Here is a 23,887-nt window from a genome sequence, read left to right as displayed (position 1 = left end):
TCATGGTGTACTTTTTGAATGAGTCTGAATTGTAAGCCTTGCTATCATGTAATGGTTAAGTTCTTTGAGTGTTTCTACCAAACCACACTGCCGTCGTCTTGCAGCTGTGTTTACGTGGACCTGAAGAGGAGAGGGGCGTGAGATGGAACAACATCTCTTTTGCGCATCTCTCACAGCTGTTCTGACTACATTTGTTGGTGCATGTAAACACCAGACCTGTTCAAATCATATGCAATGTAAACACTCAAACAGGTGTCTTCAATTAGATTAAAGAAATATTGTCTCAGTAAATATTAAGTTTGATTATGTTTTGTTTTGTTCTAAGCATGTCGTCAGGACTGGAAGTATTCCTCGTTTATTGTATCTTCATGATGGATTGAAGCTCATTCTCACTGGGAGAGAATAATGGATAATAAAAGGCTCTGAGCCAAAAGTACAATTAACAGGCTATACATGTCTGCTGAGAGTGCCAATGTATCATCCCTAAAGCAATGAAATATGTTGCCATGGACAGCATGTATGGTGGGAAGATGGACATTGGCTGACAATCAAATCTGCCTTCTATTAGTTTTGTCTGGGTTGCTTCCAAATAGTAAAAACAAACACACAATAAAATGGAAACACCGGGCATATACCCACTTCTGTAAATAATGAACTACTTTGCATAAAACCTTAGGCACTGTAAACATTACTGTCCCCTGAAGATTGTGTGACCTCCAAAGTTCACCCTCACCTACGATGTGTCTGTCTGAATATGTTTGGAATATTTCCCCCATACGATTTGACAGATAGGAAACAAACAACAGCCCCCAGGAGGAGCTTCCCATGTGAGCGTTGTGCTGTGTGGCTACACATACGAAGACCCATACGAAGACACACACTCACTGTCTCTCACACACACTGTCTCCCTCACTTCAGCTCTCATGCACACCTAATCACACAGACACGCAATTCCCATGAGAGCGTCAGCAGAGGTGGTTTCAATCTCAATCATTTCAAGACCACATCTCTTCATCTGTGTTCTTCTCAGCCTCCATCTCTTTTTCCGTCGTTCTCCCACTCTTTCTGCCACCCAACTGACCCCCCCAGCAAACCCCCACCCCCTTATTTTCTTGTTGCTGTTTGGTGTGCTACTGCTAAGCCTTTAGACACACAGCCCTCTGCTCTCTTTGATAATCTTACACTGTGTCTTCCTCGCCTCCAATTTCCCTCCAGCGCTGGGTTGCTGCCTGCTTGCTGTCTGCTTGCTGTCTGCTTCAGCTGGCTCCTGACAGGCTGATAGACTGACTGATTGGTTCATTTATAAACATACGGAAGGAGCCACCTTCTCTGAATAGACAAGAAATGATGCTGAGTGATGTCAGCCTACTCAGAGCCACAATAATGTGATGACCATCATATCAATGTAACCACAGCAGGCAGAGACGCATGCAGATGAGAGATGATGCTGATACAAAACCAAAGAGACAATTTAAGACATGAAGTAATGAGAAAAAAAACACAGTCAAGTAACTTGCAATGTTTAAAACGTATATTCTGAATGATATGAGCCATGATAAAGATTCAACAAATGCTGCTTAAGTAGAAAAGGATTCCTGGAGCTGTGTCATAGCATAAAAAGCAACCACTGATCGGAAATGACCCACAGCCCCAGAGAGCAACTGCAGTGTGAGGAGCAAAGCACGCACTGATTCCTTCTCTGTTGCTCTAACTATGTGCTGTTGTTCTTTGAGACAGCGGTTGAACTGTGGCCCAGGCCGGCGCGAGATAAAGTAACTCTGCTGCCGAGGAAAGGCTGGCTGCAGAGTTTGTCCTGCAAAGAGCGTGATAGACTGCTGCACTGATGAGAGGAACTGGGTTGTAAATTTTGAATAACTCGCTGCTTGCTCAATGTTTTGGCCCGGAACTGCGGCAAGAGGAATCATTTCTTCAGGTGTAGCACACAAGGAGTTACATGCTGGTGTTGTAAGAGAAACTACTTTACAGTACCCATGATGGGAGGGTGATAAGATCTAAAATTCATATCACTGTAAACTCTTTCTTTTTGCAGTCTTGGTGTTGTATTGTGGTAAAACAAAATGAAAAGGGACCACACATGTGGACACATGTTCACTTGCTATGATCCCCCCTTTTCCCTCAAACAAGCCTGTAATGCCAAGCTCAACTCGTGTCTGAAAGTCAGTGTTAGAAGATGATTTGTCTTAAGTCACTGAGCGTTCAGGTCTCAGTTTGTTGTTGGTTTTTTTTAGTTTCTCTCCCACTTCTCAGTTTGTGTGTTCTGACTTCTGCTTTTACCTTTTTTGAGTTGTGTTAAGTTACTACTACTGAAAACATGCCATTTCCTGACATGGCTGTTTCAGAATAAAGGTGTTTTAATGGCATAACATCTGGGGGCTTTTATTGTGAAGAGTTTTAAAGGAGTTTTATGTGTTTATCTTGCTTTCTTACTTATCACCCAGCTGTGTAAGATTCTTGATGCTGATTGGTCAAAAGCCCTTTACAATGGTAATTAAACAGAGAGGAGCAGTTATCTGACGTCAGATCAAATCAATCTGTGGAAGACTTCCGACACATTTGACATCATGTTATATCACATTATTATTGTTTACTACAACTTACGGTCATATTATACACCCATATGTATTTATTATATTGCTTAATCTGTCATTACCAAACCATAGTCACACCATGTCAACCCGTCACTACTGAATCATTTTTAATACTGCCTGTAATTACTTATATTTAATCCATTTGTATCATTTGTTTTGATCTCAATTCCATTTCTAACATTTGTATAAATCTAAATTGTATTCTATCTTTATTTATCTATTCTTATTTTTACTTTTATTTACTAATTAAAACTTTTTCTTGATTGTACTTATGTCTGGGTTGCTGCAACAACTAAATTCACACGGATAAATAAAGTAATATCTTATCTGCTTGTCACTACAGATCAACATAAACCATGAGGGGTAGTAATAATAGCATCAGCATTAAAAGTTGTAACTTTTGCCTCATGTATGCTCAAAGGTGTGCCAGCTGCAAAGTTCTGAGAAGAAAGAGGGCTGAATGAGGACAAAAGTCAACATTTATTATCATGCAGATGACCCGTCAAGACCTATTTTATTCTAGACCCTGTCTAACATAACAGGCAACAAAAATGTTCAGTTAGATGTGAATAATAAGAAAAAAAGCTGACTAGGTGTTTTAACTTGATCAGAAATTTTTAGTTTAAATCATCTTCAAATCTCGTCAATATGGCTATGACTTAGATGGATTATAAGTGGGACACGACATGGTAAACAGGTAGTTACTGTATGTACACTATCAGTCAAGTTTGGACACACCTTCCCATTCAACAGTTTTTATTTATTTCAATTATTTTAAACACTGTAAGTTAATACTGAAGGCATCAAAATAAAAAAACATATACGTGGAATTATTTAATTTTTAAAAAAGTGTTAAACAAACCAGAATGTTTTATATTTTAGATTCTGTAAAGTAGCCCTCTTTTTCCTTCATGACAGCTTTGCACACTCTTGGTTTTCTCTCAATCTGCTTCATGAAGTGGTCTCCTGGAATGGTTTCTAATTAACATGAGCCTTGTGAAGAGTTCATTTGTAGAATGACTTGTCTTCTTAATGTCTTTGAGACCATGAGTTGTGTTATTCAGAGGTAGGGTTAGTACACAATGGATAGCCCTATTTGACTACAGTTGTAATCCATATTGTGGCAAAACCAGGTTATTTCAGTTTTGGTGTCTTCAGTAATAATCTACAATGTCGAAGCTATTTAAAGTAAATGAAACCCATTGAATGAGAAGGTGTGTCCAAACTTTGACTGATAGTGTTAATTAGAATCCCTTCAGGGTGAGCCTATACCCCTGCTCAGGATTCTAATTCACATAACTACACATTCACCCCGTTGTATCCCTCACTTATATTAGCTTTAGCAGAGCTATAATTTGCATCGACTGTCAGGAGGAACAGTATTCACATCTGCCATGACTCCAAGTGACAGATCCAGCCCACTTCTTTATTTCGTCGTGGATTTGAGACACCTCAGTCATCAGTTGGAAACACACTTTCAAACAGGTAGACCTGCTGACACAAAACTTGAAGAGCAAAGAGCAGAAGTTCACCTGATTGCTAAGCCACATTTTCTTTCATCCATTGTTAACAATGGCACCGGCTTTGACACGAGGAAGAGACGGGGCCCTTTGATAAGTGAGCATGGCTCCGCTCCGAATAATCAGAGCAGGAAGTAGAACATTTAATCTACATTGCTTTTGGTCACAAATTACTCCATTACACTGTTTTTTTTTAGCTGCCACTGTGGCTGCATCGTGTAGGATGAAGTAAATCTGTGTGTGCACTTAACCAAAACATGCAAAACATCAATGCTGGTTAAACTGATGGTGATGGTATTAAAATCCATGTCATGGCAGAACATGACACAGGTGATAGTGTTGAAATGTTCATCGCCTATCCATTCCAGTTCCTGGGGCCTGAGAGCCAGGTTCAAAAGATGACATGATTCACAGCTTATATATATATATATAGGAAGGAGGAAAAACCTGAACAAACGGTGAAAGCAAATCCAACTCTAAACAACTTTGTGAACTGCAACCGCCAGCTTTTAAATATAAATCACACTCACGTTGAAATTGTCCATAATAAGGAAACTTTTGACCTTTGCAAATTTAAATTGCCAAATTTCAGGAGGATTTTTTGGCTGAGTTAAGCTTTAGAAATGAAACTGCACATCTGCACATCATCCAGGGCCTGCATACCAGCTGTAGAGTTGATCTGGAAGCTATGAGGCAGATGGAGTTCTAGTCTGATTTCAAGCTTTTTGGCAAGCGGCAAAGACGAGACTGGCTTCAGAAATGAATGCAGCAATTAGGCCCGCAAGAGAAGCAATCAGAGTTATTTAGACAAGGGAAAATGAAAACTTAACTACCTGGTGACATTAAAAAAAAAGGTTCACTTAATCTAATGCTTTTAAGGCCTTGTGGGACATAACAGGTTTTCAAAGTAATAAAACGATGCAGAAGAGACGGTCCGATGGGTTCTGCAGACAGTGAAGTAACTGTTTCATCATGGCAATATATGGCTTTATTGATCTACTCTTTTCTTTTGGAGCATCTGTTTATCACTGAGCCATAATCCCGTTCATTCCCTGTGGGGATATATTCATGAGATATACTTTTTTCTGTATGAAACTTTTAGCTATGCAAGCATGAGCTGTGACATTTGGTGCTTTTGAAAAATATTTTTTTCTGAAAACAAAGTCTTTTTATTTCTTCAAAGAGCGATCAAAGCATGTTTAAATGTCAGAATGAATCAGTACAGAATGATGAAACGGGCTGCAAACAAACAGAAAAGCACATTGAAGACCATATTTTGCTTATGGAGCACATTATAACAGCAAACTCAAATCCTGCATCGCTGCAGGAGCCCGCAGTTTGACGGAGTTGCCATCGGCCCCCAATTATCAGGCTTGTGTGTTTCTGCAGTCCAGTGCATCTATAGATGCAGCAGTCACCCTTTTTCCTTTAACAACCATCCTGTCAGTTGAAAGTCTATAGAAAAACATCAACATATGAAAAATCTCAAGGACAATCAATAATCTAGTTGCCTTACCTTTCTCAGACACAACAGCAGAGGAGGCTAAATTGGTCGACCGGGGTGTATGATGAACCATTTTCCAGCCCAATTGGACTTCAGCGGCCATCAGAAAAAGCTCTTACTCCACATCAGGTAATGGTTAGCTGCCCTCCCCAGCAATATTAGATGTCATTCAGTGAGGGTGCTGTGGGGACAGCAATTACCCTTGTGCTAATGTCTGCCTGCTCACTCACTCCCTCTGCCCACTGGCTCCCTGATTTCTGCAACCCGCTCCGACCGGCCGCTCTGTTTACAGTGGAGACCTCATCAGACACAGATCCTTCAGATTAGATCAGAACTCTGACCCGCACGTCTGAACGGGCTCAGCCTCCAGCTAATGGCCTGAGCTGGCTGGAGATCAGACAGACAAGAACACACACACGTACATACAAAGAGGCTAAAGGTACAGGACATGCACCCAGATCATCACAATAACATCTGTTTATAGACATACAGAGACATGGATTCACTAATACTGTCAGGCGCCAAGTAATTATATATTCATATTTAAAAAAATCAGCTAACCACTTTCTTTTTTATCTACTGATTGTCCGTGTCTGTTGTGTAACCTCCCAATTTTCAAAAAACACTCATTACAGTTGCTTTTGTCTGACCCACAGAGTGATCAAATGATACAAACTGTTCAGTCATTAAAAGAAAAACAAAAAAGAGAAGCATAGATTTTTTTTGGTACTTTTGCTTTGAAAATTATTAAAGCAAACATTGAATTTACAAAATCTTTGATTTTCCTTTTCAGGACTGAAATACGAAAAACTTCATAGCAGAACTGGACTGATAAATAGGAAGCTTTATATTACAGGATACAGCATGGAGGGTCCCAGTTATGCAACATTTTATGAGGTAGCATGTTATGTAAACTGACAATTATTACATAAAGGACATTAGCTCATTCACCAGAATAAATTCTTCTGAAAAACAAATGTTTGTTTAAAAAAAGTTGGATTTTACCTCAAAATTACAAGACTTTCAAAATAAAAGAAAAGCATCTACATCAGTAAGAAAAGTCTCTCTTCATTAGCTTCATTCACTAAATATTGCGATATTTTTCCTTTCTGTGTTTTCATTGCGATGTATACAAAAAAGGGAGTTTTTTTAGTTTTCTAGATAAATGCTGTGTATTGTGTGAACTTATGTACAATGAAAATGTTCAAAAATATAGTTATACTGTTATTTAGATCCTCAATTCTTTTTTTGCTTTTCAAATGAAATCCCCCTCCTACTTTTACCTCACTACATCCAGCCCTCTAACCAACCCAGTGCCCAGAGGATAATGTTGACATCGTACCTGAAGTTATGTTTAATCTGCGTCACCATCTGCGTCATCAGCCCCTTCATTAATCCATAAAATTAAATGCAAACTCACAGCCCTTTTCTTTTCACTGTGTGCGCTGCAGGTGTAGAGGCTTACACTCTGTGGTTCCTTTATGTGTGCCCACAACATTAAAGATCACCAGGACGAGCAGGAAAACACGCTTCTAAAATTCTGTATCACTTAAGCTGTCTCTGGGCTGGGAAATCTGTGAGAGCTGCAACATGTGAACGGCTCAGTGGGTAGTTTCAAGCATGTCTTGATTGGAAGGTTGGTGGTTTAATCCAAGCTCCTGCAGTCACCTGCCAAAGTGTTCTTATGACAAGTGGTGAAAAGATGCCTTGAATGGTCAGAAAGACTAGAAAAGTGCTATATAAGTAGAAGTCAATTTACCATCTTTTTAAATTTTTACATTTTACAGTCTGTGCATCTGTGTTCATTTTTGTGGCTATTTTACATTTAGTCTTAGTCTTTAGACAAAAATGGCAGTTAGTTTTAGTCACATTTTAGTCTTTTCAGCCCTTTATAGTTTTAGTAGACGGAAACTCAAAACATTTAAGTCTAGTTTTAGCCAAAACATCTTCACTCTTTAAATAATTAGTGTGCTCGATCAGATATTGGTAACAGGTTTGTACCAAGTGTTAAAATTGTCACACATGAACACAGTATAAGGGCTGTATTGCACTCTTATGACGTCCCTGAATGGACAGACAGTTCACAGCACTCTGAAATGCATCTGCATCTTTCAACAAGGAGTTGATCAAAACTTACTAAACATGTCTTGTGTATCACCAAACTGGAAAAAAATTGAGCTCTAGACGCAGAGCTTTTTACGGTTTTAGTGGCAAAAACTGCAAACATCAAATAATAAACAGACGTCCCCCGGTTGTATCTTTGTCCCTGACGCACACTGGGAGGTAAAAATCCTCAATGAAGAAGAGACAGATGCATGGAGGCGGGAAAGCTGGTTCATAAAGCACTCCTGCTGCAGGTAGGTGACCAAGCTAACACTGTGCCCCTCAGATAATAACTCAGCCTGTCACAGGAATGAATTGCTTTTATTTCTAAAGATTAGATGCACAGCGGGGGGAAACATGAATTCTTAATGTCCGACGGTCCACAGCTAAAGTTTTCGTCTCGTCAACAAAATCAAAACATATGTTCGTCAGAGTTTTTATTATCAGTGATGCAGTTTAGCTCGCCATAGTCTCGTTTTCGTCATAAAAAATGAGTCATTGACGAACATTTATCATCATAATTTCGTAAACAAAATGAACACTGCTGTGTATGTACAGTGGTCAGTTCTCTGTGTTTTCAAGTTGCATTAAAGTTACATCAGATAGACATATCATTTCATAGATATATCATTTTAGCCTGAAGGTGTTTGACATTACGTACAGCAACAGGAGAAAAAACTACAATATATACACAATATATATTATGTCATTGGTTTTGGAAATATTTGTAAATTAACTTATTTAGTAGTGTATATACGTTGTGTATATATGTTGCAAGATATGCTTATTTTTACTTCTTTAATTCTAATTGCTAATTACTTTTTAATAATTGCTATTTTATAGGCTCTTGTTTGCTTTATACTCTTTTGAACTGCCTTCCTTGATGCTGGAACACTTACATTTCCCTGTTGAGGGACGAATAAAGGATATCTTATCTTGATATATTAAGCCAAAATGTTTGTAGTTATTCAGGAACGGTCAAATTCACAGCATTGTGTGTGTATGGACAGATATGTTCATTCTTTAAACGCTGACCTGCCTGCACGTTACGATACTTTCTCAAAGTTTTTTATTCACCAATTAAAAAGGTGACCTCTGAATGTTTATACCCAGAAAGTCAACACCAGCTGTTTAAGTCTCATATAATTACAGAAGGTTGAAATGTATACTGAGATAATGTGTATACATGACTTAAAAACAAAGTATTGTTGAACAGAGTTTACAGCGAGGCTTACACATCATCACAGTGCAACTAATTGATGTTCACAGTGTTCAATACAAACAAACGTATCGTACTGAGTGGGTGCACTATGCATCACATATGCAGAGGACGCAGGGGAAATCAGCCTCTATAGCTTGTACTGATTAGACAGAAGCTTATAGGCTAAACACTTCCTCGCAAGCGAGCACTCACGCAGTGTCTGCCGTAGCCTGGGCATCCTCAGTACAAAGACGCAGCAGATGGGAAAGAGACACAGAGGATAATTGCAATGTTTCTTTAGAGGCAATAGAATCTATTTTTTATTCATGCCATCAGTGCACAAAGTTCATATATGCACACTTGTGTGTGATGAGAGATAACACGCTGGTTCCTTGCCTTCTTGCTTCCTTTCTTCTGTGATTCACGCATGTAGCTGTCATTCGGGCGCTTTAAATCTCAGCTTGAGTCACAAGGGTCCGTGCCAGAGTCAAGACTGGGACCCCAATTTCACCTGCAGTGAGTCAATGACTGAGAGCTGCCACCTTTGTTCAGAACTAGCAATGAATCTGTCTGCTTTCGACACACTAAAGGAGGCTCGGTGTTGACTGTCTTGGGCCCACATGAAAGGATGAAAGAAAGAAAGCACGAAAGAAAGTGTGCCTCAGATTGCTTTGTATAAGATGAATCCTAGTCAGCAGGGAGAGAGATTACTTCACAGCAGGAGAGCCAGCCTCATTCATCTCCCACAGGTCTTTGTGAAGCTACAAATATTGAGATGCAGTAATAGTATTACTTCATTATAGGATGAAATGGTTGCAGGTATTTAAAAATATATATTTATTTACAGAAATAACTCAGAAGAATCGATTTCAATGACTTTGTGATGCTACAGAGGTTCACTGTTCATATGAGGGTCTTAGCAAAGGCATTAAAGAACTTCACGTTCAGCGTAAAGCTTAGAGCCGGACATGAAATATTTATCCCACTGAACATAAATCTCAAAATCTACATGTACTGCATGGATTAAAATGTGCATATATTCAGATTTTAACAATTCATCAGCGTGATGTCAGGCAAATATGCAAATGCAGCTATGGTACAGAGTGTGATGGTGGTGTGCAGCAGAGTACAGAGTGGAAGCTGCAGGTGAAAGGAGGTGGAGGTATTTGAAGAATGTATTCACAAAACAGGCATCAGAGAGAGATACCTTTCAGCATATATTTCCTCCTTTACTGTAGCTTTTGAATACATAAATTACATTTGGTGCGAAGTTATGTGTAACCCAACGTAATCACTCTAAACATAGCGCTAAGAAACTAGGATTGTTGTCAAGGGATAAACTGAGTAACAGGATACATTAAGAACTAGGATTTTGAGGACAAAGGACTGGATGTGCTTTGCTGCTCCCCTCCTCTTCACACTGTGTGTTTTAATAGAGCTGTGACGTGTTTGGAGTTGTTTCAGGGTGTCCAGGTTGCTTGAATTTGTTGACTTCCTACCGACACACTGTCCGGTTATTGGAGATCTTGCAGGGTTTAGAAGGATCTAGAATCTAGAAAGAATCATCAAGATAAGAAGCATCAGAGATGGACCATGTTACTTCTTTGTTATGTAATGTGAAGGCCTGTCAAAATAACATGTTCATTTTGGTTAATTAAGCACAGAAAAAATGAAGTGTTGAAATGAATTAAAGCAGATTAATTGCAGTCCGGCGTCACATGTCTTTGATCAATCACAATCATCCACAGCAGCTGTGTAAACATGATCCAAAGTGGCTGCTATAAATTTAATTGGTTTTATATTATTTCACCCATGTGAGAAAACATCATCATCTGTGATCTATTAATACGTCTGCTCTTGTTATTGGTCTAACTGGGGCACCTGTACACTCTCAATCGAGAAACACACACACACACACACACCAATTGACTATTTTTGATCATTTTGATACGTCACTAATAACAATCTTCTGCACAAAGCTCAAAACATGAAATAAACCCACTTCAAGAAACATTTTGCTGATGAAGACAGTCAGCCCTGCAGACACTTAGACTGTGTGTGTGTGCGTGTGTGCGTATGTGTTTGAGAGGGGGTTAGACAAGAGGATCAGGCTGCAGTAGTTTACGGATTCATTCCCAATACTGTGAAGACGAGTGCAATTAGAGAAGAGAAGAGATTAGAGTATGACTGTGTACACATAGGGTAGTGTATGTAGGAGGCCACCTGTAATGATTGTTTCTCACATGATTAATATATTAGATTAATTTCAATTAATTAACCACAAAGCCTGTAATTAATTAAGATAGTTTTCAAATCACTTGACAGCACTAGTTTTATGATTAAAACACCAGAAAGAAGTTGATTGTAATTAAAACCAATTATTGTGAAGCTGTTCATGACGATGATCATTAATATTCTCACAGGAATAACATGATAAATCTGTCTAGCTAATAAGAAATGTTTTAATTTATGTGTATTTCTTTCTTTTTAAGCATGTGTACTTTATTTATTTACTTTATTTCAAAAAATGATCAAGTTACTAAGCATGTGTTTGTACCATCTGTAGAGTTGAATGTGATGTTTACAAAGGTTATTTCTGCCAGAATAACCAGGAAAGTTTTGAAGTTGTCTGTAGGAGAGCAGAAATAATGTAATCTTAAAAAGCAATACAATGTCAAGTGGGATTTTGAGCATTTATTAATGGTTAATAATCACTGAATTTAAAATGATCTTTCACACAGTATTCATGACATTAACTGCATTTTGCAATAAGTGAGCTACAGCTTAATGAAAGACAAGATGATTATCTTTTTGAACTGATAATTCACAGGGATATTTTTAATTCAAATTAATATCAAGAACAGAAAAACATCTGTGTCATTAAGGGGCGGAGCTAGACCAATTTGATTAGGGTGGCCAAACTGGGTACTGACCTTAACAGGGGTGGCATGAAGCAAATTTCCACTCACATGAATGTTGTTTTTACCTGTGTATAATTTTCTAAAATGAACATATCAAAATGGCACTATATCAATCTTGTTAGTGTAATATTTAAATATTTGTAGGACTCAATAAAATATATATACCATGTCACAAGTGAGGGCTTGGCCACCCATGGTGACCTCCTAGATCCACCTCTGATGTCCTTGCTTTTGGTAATCAGCCCAGTCTGCATGGTAAAAGTTGTAGTGTGTCTTTTTCTTTAGAGGACACAATGTCCCCAAATTATGGGAGACATTTGAAATCTTAATTCTAGATAAGTGGATCAAATCCTGATTCTCTTCCTCTTTCTCACTCCAAAAATTGTTTCCAAAATCGAAAGAGGAGCCTCGTATGTTATTGTCTTTTCCTGTATTTTAAACAGCAATTTAAACAGCAATTCATCAAGTTGTTGTTGTTGAGTGATTAAAGAGGTGAGGAAATGCATTGTATTGTGCTATAATGTGCTGCAGCTTTCATTTATATTTCAGAGGTAATTAAGCTAATGTTCTTACACACAAACCCAGTAAAAAGATGAGAGTGCCCTTCATATACCTGCCTATACCATGAAGTCTGCTAGTGATTTCATCCCCACTTATCAGTCATCGGCCACTTTCAAATTACTGAACTGTCTGAGAGAGTGTTTCTCCACTTCCCCGTACAGCTGTGCGTCGGCTAAATGATAGCTTTGTTCGCTTCATTTCCCCTGTTGCGTATATCTTTGAGCTGGGAACCACAGGTGCCCTTTCAAGTAATCCATTTCCTCGTCCCATATTTGCATACATGCATAATTCATGGCAAAATGGCATCCCAAAGAGAGGGCCCAATGAGAGAGCACTATTTTTAGTATGCACCTGGCATCAGGGCCGCCCATCCTGATACCTCAGGTTCAATTACAAAGGTTTGGTGCTGTAGCAGCGTTGAAGGGCGGATGTGTGTGGGCTGAAGAAGGATGTGTAAAAAAAATCTGCCAGACTGCTCCTCAGAGTTGAAAGAGTTTTTCCCGAATGCAATCAGGCAAATGAAAATATTAACAGGCTTCTGAACAAAACATCAATCAGTAAAGGTAGCAGTGTGAGAAAAAAGGATGCCTTCATGGTAGCATATCAGGAGAGGAAATGCAGAAAAACACATTGTTACTCTCCTGCACAACAAAGAAAAGTAAACAAAATAAAATACAGATGAAAAGATTTCTTCTATATTTCATTTTGACAAGTCTTATCTCTTAGATGTTTGTCAGTCTGTGTGTGTCTGTCTGTGCGTGTTCTCCCTGACACACTTCCCCCTTGCTCAAATCAATTACATTCAGTTCAGTAGACTCTGCAGGCATGACAAGATTCAATTGTCAAACTGAACAATAACAGTAAGCACATAAAAATCTTAAGGCCAATTTTCAGCTTGCTGTTCAAAGATTGTATTATAAGTAAATAAAGTTGAGTCTATTCTAAGAGAAGTCACCCTTACAGAGCAGTGAGATCCATCTCTCTTGTTTTCCTTCCTCTGCCCTCATCCAGTTTTCTTTCTGTCTGTGTTTTTGCCCTGACATGTAAATACACTCGCCCTTATTCAGTGGGTGGAATTCCAATAAATGCAAAAAATATCCTAACCTTATAGCAGCGCGTTGGACATATCCCAGGGATTTGGTGAGGGCCTAATTTCCCCCCCCCTACTTTCAGATTTGGGGACATGAGTAGAGTGTGAATAAAGTGGGACAGCTTCCTTTTGAATGACATTAACAGGAGCTGAGTCCATTCTGTCTACCTGGTCTGCAGGCCACTGATTTCTCTCCAATTTCGAAGCTGGGCTGATAAAACGTCCTGATAAAGTTTAAAGTTACTTGTAATCAAATCTAGATTGAACACATTTCACATTACTTCATTTCGGCGTGCTGTATTTCCAAGCACTTCTGAATTACTTGGTGCATAAATGTATACGCCGGCGCCTGTGTACCTGACGACGGTAAGTCTGTTGCAGCATGAGGACAGACTCAGATTGCTATCTGTATGATGGATTGCCAAGTGCACCTACTTTAAAATACTATTAAGACATAGTCCCCAGCTTGCTAAAGGGTGTTCGCTAATGTATTACTCCTCTCGGGACTGAGTTTGTGTCTGCTCTACTTTTTAAAAGTTTGCAACAAATGCTCCAACAAAACACGACACAGGGTTTCTTTGTGTGCGTGTAGAAGAGAGACACTAAGAAAGCTTGTGTTCCCTGTTACAAAACACATCCGGTCACACTTCCATTGCTGCATCTTTAGTTGCCTTGATGTGGCAGAACACTTTGGTTATGCAATTAAAGCATGTAAATTGATAGCACAGCAAAACAACAGTCCCAGTTTAATTCCTGCTTAATGACATCGCTGCTAAGCCGACCCCTTCCTCTAGAGGTGTACTACAGGAAAAACCTCATTAACTTTTTTTGTGTCCCTCATTATTATTATTTTTTTGCCCTGAGAACAGCCCACCCTTATCTGCTGAGTGATTAGAAGTGCAATGAGGAAAATTTTTAGTAATCAGACCAACATGAGCAATGTAGCCCGCACAAAGCCCAGCAGAGACGCCCCCCTGAGAGATGCAAATGATCCTGTTTTTTCACAGCATAAGTGGCGAAAGAATGAGACGAGACGGGCCTATAAATGGCGGTCACATTTCATGTTGGAGCAACGACTGCCCTACATACACACACAGAGTTTAGTCTCCATAGACTGTGTTGTATGTGTGTGTGTGTGTGTGTGTGTGTGTGTAGGTGTGTGTGTGTGTGTGTGTGTGTGTGTTTGCTCGTGAATGTGTCTGCACTCTGTTTTTGTTTCTCCCTTCTCTGGGTCAATAACTCAGCCATGACATAAATGATTTATGCTGGGCATCATCTGAAAGTGTTGGTTTCAGCATGGTCCAAGTATTGATCTCTGTGTATTGACTGAAGACCAAGGTGTCAGATTCAATTGGGGAAACATGAGGGTGCTGTATTAATACTGTGTTGTTTTTTGCGCTCATTAAGCTGATCTTCAATTCTCTCTGCTTCTGACTCTTTTGTTCTTTGACGGGAGCATTCAAGTGCTTTGACTGTTCTCTGGGGTTAATCTAAAAATTCATTTCCAGTCAACAGTGATGCACAGTTGAAAACATTTTGAATAAAACCCCTTTTGTAACTATGAATAGCTTTAAATTAGTGGTTGTTGGCAAGCAGTTCAGAGAATAAAGGAGTCAGTTTCTTATTTTGTTTAACAGCTTCCTTCCAAATCTGGTCGTTTGCTTTACCTCCCTTAATCCTCTGAAATCAGCTTCTGCAACATGATTTTACCTCATGAGTTTTGTTTTAAGCTTTCTCCCTTCTTAAGAAAAAAACTCTGTCATATCTTTGTTTATAGTGATGCTTTTGATGCCTGTTACTATTAATTTACCCCACTAGTACAAATATGTGTTTAAGCTCTCTTCTCTCCAGGGTGTCTCAGATAAACTTCTACACTAAGCAAGGGTATTTTTTGTGTGAGGCTTACAAGCTTAAGCCACATTTAGGAGGAAAAAGGCTGTAAGCCAAATATTATTCCACCTAACTGTCATGTTACAGGCCTCTGAAATAAGTACTTTGTTGGGACAAGCTGGCAAATACTGAAAATCTAGAGTCCACAGGGACCACAGCAAGTATCCACAATGAGTAATTGACTGAATATTGTTTTTGTTCCAACACCACAGCATGTACAGCCATCACCATTTCTCCTCAGGGCTCACTGTGTGACTGCTGACAGACACAACTGCTGCTGAGAAAAACACTTTTTTATTTTACTTTAAAAGCTGCCAAAATATCCATCAGCTGATTTTTTGTTGAGCAAAAAAGTAGCTTTTCCATTGGATGATTAGGTTCTCCTTAGCTCTAACCCAATATCTGACTTTGTCTACTTTTTAGTTCTCTAGTTGTGTTTGTGTGTTTGCCTGCGTGAGTGTGTGCTCCAGTAAACATAAGTGAAACTTAAAAGTACCCTTATCCTAGTTTTCATTGACTGGGCTGTTCTAAGAAGACGTGCTTATCGGGAGCCCTCAGGGCACCTGTGTTAATCCCCGGGAAAAGATGACATCAAATGGAAGCAGAGCAAGGGATTATGGGGGATGTTGTGGAGCATGATCAACTGCCACAGAGCACTAGTGCGCACAGGAAGGATTCCTCCTCAGGTGAGAGCGAACGAACCCATAAAATACTTTGTAGTGAAAAAGATGAAGAAAAAAAATGCAACCAGTGCATGAATTAACCATTAGAAGACATGGGAAAGCTTCAGCACTGCCAAGCCAACCAGCCTGTTGCATTAATCAGTCCAACATGAGGAAGTTAAGGATGGAGAGGAGTTTTCCCACTGCAGCCAGTCCCTCCAGTCTGCGCTTAATTCAGACACTTCTAACTCCACTTCCTTTAAAGTCTCAGAGCGTGGCAGATATCATCCACTTTAATGCAGTCCCTGTGAAACACAGTTTTCATATTTCACATCGAACTGTGGTGTTTGTGTATGTTTACAGAGATAAAGATGTATTAAGTTAGCTCAAACCTTACTCAAGTCTGACTGTTATTGTCCAAACAATAACACAACTTACGTTTCAGATTCCAGAGCTGGGGGATACAGCCTTAGAATACATCTTGTATTTGTACCACATTTGATTTATGCCTCACAAATCGACTTGTGCATCAATACATGCTTTTTTTTGCATTTGTTTGAGTTGCAGCTGTGACTTACAGACACCTACTAAATGTCCCATTCTTGCATGATATAGGGTTTCAGATGCTCAACAGTTTGTTGTCTCCTTTATTGTATTTTTTTATTTTGTGATGCTTCAAATGTTTCAATGGGTGACAATATGGGACAGCGGGCTAGTTTAACACCTAGACTCTTCTACTACTAAGCCATGCTGCTGTAATACGTGCAGAGTGTGGTTTGGCATTGTCTGGATGGCAGCATATGCTGCTCCAAAACCTGTAAATATATAGTTCAGTATTAATGGTGCTTTCCCAGATCTGTAAATGCTTCCCATGCCGTGGGCGGTTTTGCATTCTCATACCATCACAGAAGCTGGCCTTTAAACTGTGGATCAGCTGGGTGGTCCCTCTCCTCTTTGGAGTTGAGGATGCGGCGTCCATGATTTCCAAAAAGAATGTCAATTTTTGATCTGTCAGACCACAGGAAAATTTCCAGTTTGCGTAGTCCATCTTAAATGGGCACAGGGCCAGAGATGTCTCCAGCATTTCTTGATCATGTTTACAGTTTCCTCTTTACATTAAAACACTCCCGTGACCACATCACCCCTGTCCTCCAAAAACTGGCTCCCTATCAAACAGCGCATACATTTTAAAAACCTCCTTCTCACCCAAAAAAGCCCTCCATAACCAGGCCCCCTCTTACCTCACCGACCTGCTCCACCACCACACCCCCTCCCGTAACCTCTAATCCTCCAACGCCCACCTCCTCTCCCTAGCACCTGACACCAACACCGAACCTGGGGGGACAGAGCTTTCTCTGTTGCCGCCTCCACCCTCTGGAACGACTTACCACTAAACATTAGAACCTGCCCCAACTTGTCCACCTTCAAAACACTCACCAAAACCCAACTATTTAGAACTGCTTTTAACATATGATTGCTTTTAAATGTATTTTATTCATGTTTTTATTATTCTGTTGTTTTATATGATGTTTTATCCTTTGTGCAGCGTCTTTGAGTTTTTAGAAAAGCGCTTTATATACAAAATTGATTATTGTTATTATTATTATTACATGTAACAGTTTCAACCTGAATTTGTGGATGATTTATTAATACAGAGAAGGACATTCAATTTTTTTCACTCCGTTGAAACACGCCACACACAGGCCAAAAAATACTCAAACATGCACAAACAGGATCCTTTGAACATGCACTAATGGAAAGATGTCAGAGTGAGCTGGCTACACATGGCTGACCGTCTTTGGCAGTTTGGAGTTCTGTGTCTTGCTCAAGGGCACCTCTAAACCACTGCCATGACTACTTTAACCTGCAAGCCATTGATAAACCCCCATTCAGGCTGATCTAATGGGAAGAAACACTTGTGTTGTTAAATATTTGTCTCGTTCTTTTCTCTAATTACACATTAATGGGCCCACGCTGAGTTCATTTGTCGCAGTGTGAGCAAGCAGTAAATAATGGCTCTTTAGGGGTAGTTCGCAGGAGACTTGCCTCATGAAGAAAGGGCCTCGCCTATTGATCTCACCTTGAGTTATTCGCCTCGCGGTCAGAAAAAAAACTGGTGCATGTCAGCTCGCTGTTGGACTTTCCACTAAAGGTCTTTATTTCACTGTTCCTAGTAATCAGGCTAATTCAGGTGCACAGCGTCTCTTGGACTTCTACCAGAGATGAGGGAGAAGGAAACACAGAGGCAAATTATATCAGGTCATGTTTTTTTTTTAATCCAGACAATAAGCCAGGTTCAGATTGAGTTTGCAAATAATTATTTCTGTTTGGTTTCTACCAGAAGTGAGCCCTTTAGATGTTTTTATCCTGTTACATATTTGATAGCTTTTGTAGTGTTCTTTTCCCAAGCAGTGTTATAATCAGACACTTTTCTGTTTCCACTCCTCTCATCTTGACTCTTTTAATATACGTCTTCTCCTGAAACTGTCTGCTCATTTACTCACTGACATCTCAAGATAAATTAACAATAGAAGAGTTTTGTTTTTCACTTCAGAACGACACATACAGCAGCTTTTGACCTGTTACTCCTGTCATCATTATTTATTGTCAGTGCCTCCCAAAACGCTTCAAAATAATCTTTACAAAATTAAAAAATTGCCTGTGAACGCTGTAATGAAAGTTTTGTGGGTTTAGTCACACAAAACAGACTTTGTAAGAAAAAGATTAACTCCAATGATGATTAAAATAATTGCTAGTTAAGGTTGAAAAGTCATGCCAAAAAATAAAAGAAACAGCAGTTGATTTTTTTTCTGCAGCAAACTGCCAGATGACATTTGGGCTTTAGCTGAAACATCTGAGGCCACTGTTGTTTTTCTTGGGAGGACAGTCTCCTTTCAACTTGACTCATGTACTCTACACGCTTCAGTAACTGATTTCCCAGAATGCCTTTTGACTTCTCCCAGAGAAGCGGTGAGGAGTTGTTGGATATACTTTTGCACAACACATGTAGGAATATAAAACCAGGAAATCAAAGTCAAAACACTGATGAGGGAATTCACCAAGAGTGGATTGCAGCCCTTGGTAGCACCATGAGCTGCTGCGTGTCATTTGCACCTGATATCTCCTTTGCCTCAAGGTCCAGCTCACAAAGTAAAGTGGGCCGATGATACTCGAGCACAAAATCACCCACAAAGTTCTGCAGCTTGCTCCAGCTTTGCATCTGACTGTGATTGAGATGAGCTGTCAGCATCTCCACTCTCTGCTGTGCTTAGCTGCGCTGGGCGCTCTCATCCTGACTGTGCTCAAATTCTGTCTCATCCAGAGATGAAATATTGTCTGGATTGCTGAAAAGTTTGAGCACAACAACAATTGTTAATACTCCACTGCAATTACAACCCTCAGCAGACATTACAAATTTCACTGTGTGGCTGTTAGCGCCATATAAAGGGGCCTGTTTTGCCCATTTAAAGCTGTGTGTTTGAGCAATTGATGAACTATCATCTCTCCCTCTCTTCATCTCCTCTATCCCTCCTTCCAACCCCAACTCATTGAGGCAGATGTTGTCTAACATGAGTCTGGTTCTGCTGGAGGTTTCTGCCTGTTAAAGGAAGTTTGTCCTTTTTGGCTGTAACTTTGCTAAATGCTGCAAAGTGCTCTGCTCATGGTGGATTAAGATGAGATCAGACTGAGTCCTGTCTATAAGATGGGACTGGATCTTGTCCTGTCTTGATGTTGGTCTTTGTTAATAGTTTAACATAGAGTACGGTCTAGACCTGCTGTGTTTGTAAAAGCGTCTTCAGATAACGTTTGTTGTAATTTGGCGCTATACAAATAAAGTTTGATTGATTGATTGATGCATGCTTGGGATTTTTAACATGAGCTGTTAAAAAATAAACAAGCATGACTCACTGAAAATGAGGAACTATTTACTACCACATAACAGCTCAAGCTTTTTCTTTAGAGAACCATGCGGCACATCCCTCCCTCTCTCTCTCCTTCTCTGAATAATCTAATGACAGAAATATCTGTGATCACTTTGGTGTCCTGGGTTCTCATTACAGTTATTAACACTTGAAATGCAATGTGCCTCATAAATCACACCTCATCTCGGTGTCAGTGTGACCAAGTGATTAGGGAGATGCTCTTTCAGCCAGGGGGGATCAGGCCCAGGCACTTCTGACAGCGACCTGTTGAAGAGTCCTTTTGAACGTAATGTCAGGTGCTACTGTGACATTACAGTCTGACTTATGAATGAGAGGCCGGTCTGCTTGGAGGATTAATAAAACATCACAGCAGCAGATGGCAAACGTACAATTAGTTCATGAGGGGAGCAAGTTGCTGTCTTTAATGATACTTTTCCAACATGTGGCGTTATCATGATAACATCAATGAAGATAATCTTTAAAAATATGTAATCATGTATGAAGCATATACTTTCAGCTTCTACAATGTATGGCTTTCAAGCCAATTGACCAGCCAGGCTGTAATTATAGCTTATATCAATGTTTTGCTATTGCTGCATTACTGGTGTAGTTGCTAACCATTTCAATTAGCAGTAAATTAAAGCTAAACTAATATCTAACAGTACTGTTAGCTTTTTTCCTTTTATCCTTTACAATTAGTATATGTTTAAGTTATACCATCTAATGTAATGTTTCCTGCCCTCACTTTCACATTTGATGTTTTTTAAACATAAATAACAGTTAGATGAAAGGTTTTACTGAATTGGATTTACAACTCAAATTCAAAAAACATCAGAACACTTTTGCAATTGTACTCTGAGGAACATTATTCTGAAGTTGTTGATCCGTTTGCTTACGCAGTCTCTCACAGTGGTGAACTTCTTCTTTTCTTTGCTTCAGAGAGACTCAGCCTCTCTGGAGAGCCCTTTTTATACCCGGTCATGTGACTAATCGGTTGCAAATTAATCTAATTAGTTGGGAAATTCTCTTCCATGGGTTTTTTTTAGCATGACATGTTTATCAGTGTTTTGTTGTCCATGCCCCAACTTTTTGGAAATGTGTTCGGAACATACAATTTAAAATTATTTAATTTAAATTTTATTTTTTATAAAACAATAATGATTTCCATTTTAGACATGTTTTCTTTGCAGTCTTTTCATTTAAATAAAGGGTTTGAATGATTTGCAAACCATCAAATTCTGCTTTTGTAAACATTGTACACAGCACCAAATTTGGGATGCTGTTAAACAAGAAAGTGCTGTTCACATGTTCCCTCAAACAGATCATATTTGCCTCAAATCAGATGTCCTTCTATGATAAAGTAGAGTAAACACAACATAAAGAGTTGTAGCATATAGTCTGTAAACATTTCACTTGAAGTGTAAGAGTGCCACAGTTACAGTTCAATCAGACACATCACGTGGTAATAAATGTATGTTCATTGCAGCAGCAGAACAATGTTTGTGTTTGGTGTCTATACGCTGCAACCTCATCACTCCTTGCATGTTTTTCCCCTGAGCTAGAGCATGCTTATTCCTTTCTCTGTTAATTGGATTTTAGTGTCATCCAAAGGTCTATGGTGGCTCATACAGCCCTCCAGGGTGCTCTGCCAGCTTTTGTGTTGCCCACTGACATCAGTCTGTGTAGCTGCACCTGTATGCTTCGCTTATAGCTGCTAGCTTCAACTCAAAGCTTAAACTCATATTCTGTGATGTTTTAATTCCATTTGACACTAAGAGCATTGTACTTTTGACTTGTCAACAGAGCTGTGTGGGAGTTTTTTCAAAGTGAAATCGAGCCTTCAGATGCACAGTGATGTTATTATCCATTATGGTGCAGCAGGAAGACGCTCTAGCCGCTTAATGCCGGTGTGCGAATGGCACGTAATCAAAAATGTATGTGTCAATTTCAGATTCTATTTCCATCATGATTGTCGTATTTACACTGACAGCCCTAGTCGACTCGCATTCAAATATCACTTAATAGATTAGTGTGAAATAAATATCATTGTTGGTGACAGTGTAGAGGCTGATGGTGTTTTTTAATATAAAACACTGCATCCTCCACCTGCTGAGAAATAAAAAAAATAAAATGGATGAAACCCTTCCATGCCCCTCCCAGTGCACCTTCTGGAGTCTATTTTTAGCTGTGGTTGTCCTCCAGCTTAACAGCTATTTATCACAACTTCAGACATCTACCTGTAACGAACCTCAAATACATACTGTGCTGTATATATCAGTAAATCAATAACTTTGATTTTGGCTTAAGTTCAGTTAATCAGTGTGTCATAAGTATTTTTCTGAAATACTTTTCACACTCTCCCAGGAGCAATTTGCCTCAAAGAGCAATTATCCTTTTAACCGAGATCTTTTAAATACTATCTGTATTAATTTTTTTATGCAATAAAACTAATGGTTAAGTAAGCCATGAGCAGTTAAGTGGAGCTGTTTGTTAAAGAGCAAACTGATGAAGGTTGCCAAGGTCAAATACAACACTTGGCTGCATCCCACTAATTATTTTCCAGAATGTTCATTAGCTTGGGAAGAGACTTGTGGGTATGGCTGTCCTCTCAACCTACTTTACAGTCTCTCACAGGAACAAGGCTCATCCAAAAACTGCGCAGTTCTGGCTTCCACCCAAGACTGCAACACAGTTGGAGAGCAGAGAGAGAAGCGGGGCGAAGAGAGACTGTCGGCATCTCTATTGGAGCCTGTGAGTTAGTGAAGAGAGCTGTTGTTTCACGGTTAATCACAATCTTCGCTTTCGGTGTTTGAAAGGGACGAAGGGGCAGCCAGAGCACTCCTCTGGGCACCATAACGGAGCTGCACCACAGGGCCCGTCAGGTGTCTTTGGAGACAGATCCAAAGTCCAAATTGATTCCAAAAGCCAGGGGACCAATGTGTTTACCTCATCAAGCAACCAACCGAGTGGAGAGCATAAACAAAATGAGAGGAATAAAAGAGTGGGTAGGGTTATCATGTGCGCAGTGACCCTCTGGTAATGACACTCCCTGCCTACCCACCTGCACCTTGCCAGTTTTCATATCCTATCCCATGGTTGAAAGTGGAAGGTGGTGTGCTGATAAAATTTCTTGTGTTCCTGTAGCTGGATTTTCTCCAGGCACAATTATCTTCCCAAAGCAGTCATTCCACCCTCTGTCGGGAGGATGTGAATTGCCTCTGTAAGTGGAGCTGCTTTCCTTTTTTTTTTTCCCGCCTTGCACCGGTTGTTGGTTGCTGCTCTCGGGGCTGTCAGAAAATCAGCCCCAGGCTTAACTTGCATTATAAGCCTGGTTGATGCAATCTCTTTCTTCCAGATTGGCCTAAAGTGGCTGGTGGATGACTTCTGGGACCAGGCCAAGGCTCTAGATTTTGAGATTTGACTGTGAATTACCGGGAAGGAAAGGAATAACGCAACCATTTAACTTGACTGTGAAAGGGCGAAGGTTCTAAAAAATGGTTTTCAATAACGGCGAATGAAAAGTAAAACTGTTTGGAGATTGAGTACACAGCAGAGGGCTTGATATTGAAATAGATGTGCTAATATTTCCTCTTACTGTTGAATTTTCTATGTTTATTTATGACTACTTGATTCAGCTTGTGCTGTCTACTTCAAATTAAAATGCACCCCATTCCCACTGAACACGCCAAAAAGAGCTTTCGCCTCAATTATTATTTGAGGTATCCGTGCCACACTCTTATATTAGATTCAGAAGATCAATGGTTCCCTTTCTATCAAACTCAAAAACGCGACAGTGTAAGATGAGTTGTAATGTCTTTGAAGAGTCCATGTAAACAACAAACAGGTCATTATGTAAAGTGAATCTTGTAATGTGTAGTGATAATGTTCCTCTGAAGTCGTTGC

At 39.6% G+C, this 23,887-nt stretch overlaps 1 long non-coding RNA gene across 2 annotated transcripts in view; it reads left to right on the top strand.

The window, feature by feature from the left end:
* The window catches only part of LOC117817771, a 122,441-nt gene that overhangs the window by 18,483 nt on the left and 80,071 nt on the right, over positions 1–23,887 (top strand). Inside the window, exons 2-3 of one of the 2 annotated variants that reach the window (XR_004632201.1) lie at positions 5,655–5,762; positions 6,427–6,668. This is a non-coding gene — a long non-coding RNA (uncharacterized LOC117817771). Of the gene's footprint in view, positions 1–5,654; positions 5,763–6,426; positions 6,669–23,887 lie in introns of those variants that run through there. The other variant, XR_004632203.1, reaches the window with a different exon arrangement.

The sequence above is a fragment of the Notolabrus celidotus genome, chromosome 8, assembly GCF_009762535.1.
Source record: "Notolabrus celidotus isolate fNotCel1 chromosome 8, fNotCel1.pri, whole genome shotgun sequence".
Lineage (NCBI taxonomy): Eukaryota > Metazoa > Chordata > Actinopteri > Labriformes > Labridae > Notolabrus > Notolabrus celidotus.
Note: the sequence above shows the minus strand (reverse complement) of the source record. Positions and strands in the feature narration are given on the sequence as shown.